The following is a 6000-nucleotide window of genomic DNA, read 5'->3' on the forward strand; positions in this document are numbered from 1 at the left end:
GGCAGCTGCCCCTCCTTCCTCCCTGGTGTATTGGAGATAGGTATCAGCCAAGGTAGATGCACATGTATAGTCCCACACCACCTGCTTCCCATCTGTCCAGGCTTGAAGGGTGATACCATCTGGACGCTTCTGGCTGCCATCAGATCTGCATAGTTGGGGTGGCTCCTTTACTGCTGGGCATCCAGCTGTTTTGAGGCTCCTCTTGATAATGTTATTAACCTCCTCATGTCTTGCAATCTTTCCCTCGGATTTACGGCACACAAGACCATGGTACCCGAATCGGTCTGCTGCTTCACTGCCACAAATACACCTGTGTTCGGCGAGAATAGGGGCGGCAAGTCGAAGGGCAACACCGATGCGGATGGTCTGTGGGTCGAGACGTGTGCCAAGGCTGGAGTTGGGAACAGCCAACAGAAAGTCCCCAGCATGAGGGGCTCTCACTGCCAGGAGGCGGTCTCTATCCTTCCCTGACACACTCTGAAGCATTGTTGAGGCAATATTTTCCACTATTGGACCATCCCAGTGCGATTGTTTGTAGTTGTTGGGGGGAGCAGGTCTGGCTCCAGAGCCCGTTAGATTATCCCAGATCATTGCTCCGTCAATGAATTTTTGGTCCTGGACTCCTATCTTGTCCCTAAGATGTTCAGGGAGAATCGCTGCTACAAGCTCTCTTGATGCAATACACGAGGACAGAAAAGCAGGTAACGCAATCTGTGATGACTTGCGGACACCAATGCCTCCCAGTCTGACTGGAAGTGTAGCTTGGTTCCACTGCCCGTCTTCTAGAGTAAGGTTAAGTACTTTCGTAAAAATCTGCCTCAGAATACTGTCATATTCGTGCAGTATAGGGTTATCATATGAAGGTGCACATCTTAGGAAATATGTCAACCTGGGCAGACTCAAGCACTTTGTGAGAAGGTACAAGGCATCGTGGGTGTCCAGATTGCCTATTCGTTGTTCCATTCTCCTTAACTCTTCCAATTTCTTCCTGAGAATTGTGTCAATGGCATTGCTTCCCAGAGGTGCTCCTAGCAAGACACTATTTGTGGGGGCAATGACTGCTGCTCCTGGTAGTTTTGATCTCACTGCATTTATCACTTGTTGACTGACTGAGATGATTTCACATTTGGATGGATTCAGGATAAGACCCATTTCCTGTCCCCGTGTCATTACCTGTGTAAGGTCATGTAGGAGGGACTCTTTTGTACCTGCTAGTGTGCCATCATCTAGGAACCAGATGTTTAGCTCGCTGGTCAGTCTGACTGTGATTTCCCTAACTGCTATACAGAAGAGAAATGGTGCAAGAGGATCTCCTTGTTGGACACCCTCCGATGATGTAATTTCATGCTCTCCAAAGAGAAGCATTGATTCCTTGCTATACCCGGCTGAAACAAAAGGGAAGAGACCAGGGAAATGTTCTTGTACTGCTGCTAATACCACGTCTCTTTTCAGGAGATTGAACGCATTCTTGAAATCTAATTTTACCACTGCATTGTCCTCAGGCAGGTAGTTGATATACGCCCTTGTTGCATGAACCGCTGCTTCACTTCCTTGAGAGACCCCAAAGCCAAGCTGGTTTGGTTGAAGCATCATGGCTGCCTGTGCACGAATACTTCGGACAGCAGCTTTGGATACGAGGCGGCGTAAGGTGTTGCCTACTGCAATTGGCCGAATTCCTCCATCCTTCTTTTTAAGTGCACAAAGTGTTGCACCAAAAAAGAAAGGTCTAATTTCATCAGGGATCAGACCAGCCAAGGAATTGTTGACGAACCTTGTGATCTCTGAAAGCAGTGTCTTTGCAATTTCCCCAGTAACTGGATTAACCATTTCCTTTAAATGCTGTGGCCTTATTCCAGTGTAACCCCCAGCAGAGCCAGATGGGAACTACATTATTGCTTTGTAAATGTCTGAGTCTTCCACTATCAATGGTTCCATAGTGGGGACAGAGGTGTATATATATATATATATATATATATATATATATATATATATATATATATATATATATATATATATATATATATATATATATATATATATATATATATATATATATATATATATATATGTATATATATATGTGTGTGTGTGTGTGTGTGTGTCGTGCCGAATATGCTCATCTTGCCATATAAGACAAGCGAAAATTTGTGTATGCAGTAATTTCGCCCAAATCATTCTGAACCTAATGAAAAAAATATATTTCACTATGTTTGTTTATTATTAAATTACTGTAAAAGTATCTAAAATATATTTAGTTGGGTTAGGCTAAAATAAATTGCGCTTGTTATAATAAGGTTAGGTAAGTTTTCTAAGTTTCTTTTGGTGCAAAATTATAAATTTTTACATCAACATTAATGAAAAAATATATATCTTTAAACGTATAAGAGAAAATTTTAGAAAGGACTTAATTTTAAATGAGGTCTTGCTAATTGTCCAGTTTTACATATTCTGCACTACATATGTATGTCGTGCCGAATAGGCAGAACTTACGATCTTGGCTTAAATACCAACGCTCATCTTGCCATATAGGACAAGTTAAAATTTGTGTATGCAATAATTTCGCCAAAATCATTCTGAACCTAACGGAAAAAATATATTTCACTGTGTATGTTTAGTATTAAATTACTGTAAACAAATCTAAAATATATTTAGTTGGGTTAGGCTAAAATAAATTGCGCTTGTTATAATAAGGTTAGGTAAGTTTTCTGAGTTTCTTTTGGTGCAAAATTATAAATTTTTACATCAACATTAATGAAAAAAATATATCTTTAAACGTATAAGAGAAAATTTTAGCAAGGACTTAATTTTAAATGAGTTCTTGCTAATTGACCAGTTTTACATATTCGGCACGACATATATATATATATATATATATATATATATATATATATATATATATATATATATATGTAAATATATATATATATATAAATATATATATATATATATATATATATATATATATATATATATATATATATATATATATATATATATATATACAGAAATATATATATATATATATATATATATATACACACATACAGAGATATCGCAAACCAAACGATACAGGAGGGAGTAAAATGATAGCTCTAGGCCTTTCATGTTGTAATGAACACATCAGCAGTTTACAAAGTTGCAGAAGAGGCGAGGATGTCCAAGCAAATATGAACTCAAGGGACGTCTTTACTAGAGTGAAGGAGAGGGAGAAAGAAAAAAACAGGAAATGTCCCCAGACATACCAGTACACATAGATAGAAAGGTTGAATATTATAGCATTAGAAAGAGGCCACAAAAAATGATATTTTAATAGTAGCCGAAATGAACGTATCGTTACAATTATCAAAAATTCGGTCAGGTTCCCTTATGATATAAGAAATTTTACATACATAATTATATTGCCAGTGATATAGAAGTCACTGGCAATTATCTATGGAGTAACCATACACGAGAGCGGATCCATTTTAAGGGACGATAAAAACGGGACCATTTTAAACGGGAGACATCTATAAGATTTAAAAAGGAAACAGGGCTCATTGAAAGAGGAGGCATCTGCAATTACAAGGAAGACGGCCACAGTTTTTCATCCCACATGATTCTGAGGCAAACTCCGGTTCAGCCTTCAGAAAAAGCAAGAAAAATACGTTCTAATTCCTCGGTGTTGCACTACATTTAAGACCAATTTTTGATTGTGTACTACTGCTTCAGTTGACAACACATCTAATTTAAACAACACGCCACTGATATTGTATAATGAATGCTTATCATACTTAATAATTGCCGATTCTACAATATTCCTTTCAAGCCTAGAGGAACAGAGGAAGATGACTCTTCCGTCCTGCCAGTTTACCAGGTTATTACAAGCTCTAATGTGGTTGAAAATTATGTTCAACTCCTATGCTGTACGTTTCAAATAACGGTGCTGTGATATACTCAGTTCTAGAGGCTTGCCAATCTGTCCCAAATAGGAGAGACTGCAACTTTTGCAACTAATTCTGTAGACACCACCAACACACTGTTGGGGTGAATTCTTTATCAGAATGCTTCTAACAGTCCGTGAATATTTAAAAATCTACTTGTATATTAAATCTTTTAAGGCAGGATAGATAAATTCTCATTGTATGGGAGGACCAGCACATTCCTGGTCTGAGGTGCTATCCCAGGGTCTGTTATATAATAAGTTTTCTTAGCTGCCAGTGAGGCAGATTCCATAAAAGCTTTAGGATATCGCAGTTTCGTGCCAATGTCAAATATTTTCTTAATTTTTTCATCTAGGAACTCCGGACTGCAAACTCTATAGGCTCTCAAAAACATAGTAAGAAATACACTGCTTTTAACTTTAGTCTCATTGTTGGAATAATAGTGAAAGTATGAGCACACATTGGTGGCCTTCTTATATACTGTAAACTTAAACTTTCTATCAACCCGGTGTATCAACACATCTAAGAATGGAAGTTTACAGTCCACCTATTTCTCCACGGTGAATTTAATAAACGAGACCAAAGAGTTTATATATATATATATATATATATATATATATATATATATATATATATATATATATATATATATATATATAAACACTGATCTCTGGCTGAAGGAGACTCGAACCTACGAACCTTGGAACAAGGTACGCAGTGCTTTACCAATCTACCCACGCTGGACCAATACCTTGGAGTCCAGCTTGCGCTAGACTTTGATCCAAGGCAGCCAGCTTTCAGGGAGAAGGCTTACAGCTTTTCATCTCATCCCCTGCATGCATCAGCCTTACTAGAGATATTAACAATGCAAGGAATTCGCAAGAGCAGACGAAATATACACAAACACTGATCTCTGGCTGAAGGAGACTCGAACCTACGAACCTTGGAACAAGGTACGCATTGCTTTACCAATCTACCCACACTGGACAATACCTTGGAGTCCAGCATGCAGGGGATGAGATGAAAAGCTGTAAGACTTCTCCCTGAAAGCTGGCTGCCTTGGGTAAAAATCTAGCGCAAGCTGGACTCCAAGGTATTGTCCAGTGTGGGTAGATTGGTAAAGCAATGCGTACCTTGTTCCAAGGTTCGTAGGTTCGAGTCTCCTTCAGCCAGAGATCAGTGTTTGTGTATATTTCGCCTGCTCTTATATATATATATATATATATATATATTATCACACTGGCCGATTCCCACCAAGGCAGGGTGGCCCGAAAAAGAAAAACTTTCACCATCATTCACTCCATCACTGTCTTGCCAGAAGGGTGCTTTGCACTACCGTTTTTAAACTGCAACATTAACACCCATCCTTCAGAGTGCAGGCACTGTACTTCCCATCTCCAGGACTCAAGTCCGGCCTGCCGGTTTCCCTGAACCCCTTCATAAATGTTGCTTTGCTCACACTCCAACAGCACGTCAAGTATTAAAAACCATTTGTCTCCATTCACTCCTATCAAACAAGCTCACGCATGCCTGCTGGAAGTCCAAGCCCCTCCTCGCACACAAAACCTCCTTTACCCCCTCCCTCCAACCTTTCCTAGGCCGACCCCTACCCCCCTTCCTTCCAATACAGACTGATACACTCTTGAAGTCACTCTGTTTCGCTCCATTCTCTCTACATGTCCGAACCACCTCAACAACCCTTCCTCAGCCCTCTGGACAACAGTTTTGGTAATCCCGCACCTCCTCTTAACTTTCAAACTACGAATTCTCTGCATTATATTCACACCACACATTGCCCTCAGACATGACATCTCCACTGCCTCCAGCTTTCTCCTAGCTGCAACATTCATCACCCATGCTTCACACCCATATAAGAGCGTTGGTAAAACTATACTCTCATACATTCCCCTCTTTGCCTCCAAGGACAAAGTTCCTTGTCTCCACAGACTCCTAAGTGCACCACTCACCCTTTTCCCCTCATCAATTCTATGATTCACCTCATCTTTCATAGACCCATCCGCTGACACGTCCACTCCCAAATATCTGAATACATTCACCTCCTCCATACTCTCTCCCTCCA

The 6000-nt window shown here is 39.8% G+C and overlaps 1 protein-coding gene across 1 annotated transcript in view; it reads left to right on the forward strand.

Moving 5' to 3' along the window:
- The window catches only part of LOC128691598 (glutamate receptor ionotropic, delta-1-like), an 84533-nt gene that overhangs the window by 27268 nt on the left and 51265 nt on the right, over positions 1 to 6000 (forward strand). The gene's annotated exons all lie outside the window — the stretch shown is intronic.

This window comes from Cherax quadricarinatus, chromosome 26 (genome assembly GCF_038502225.1).
Source record: "Cherax quadricarinatus isolate ZL_2023a chromosome 26, ASM3850222v1, whole genome shotgun sequence".
In the NCBI taxonomy this organism is placed as follows: Eukaryota; Metazoa; Arthropoda; class Malacostraca; order Decapoda; family Parastacidae; genus Cherax; species Cherax quadricarinatus.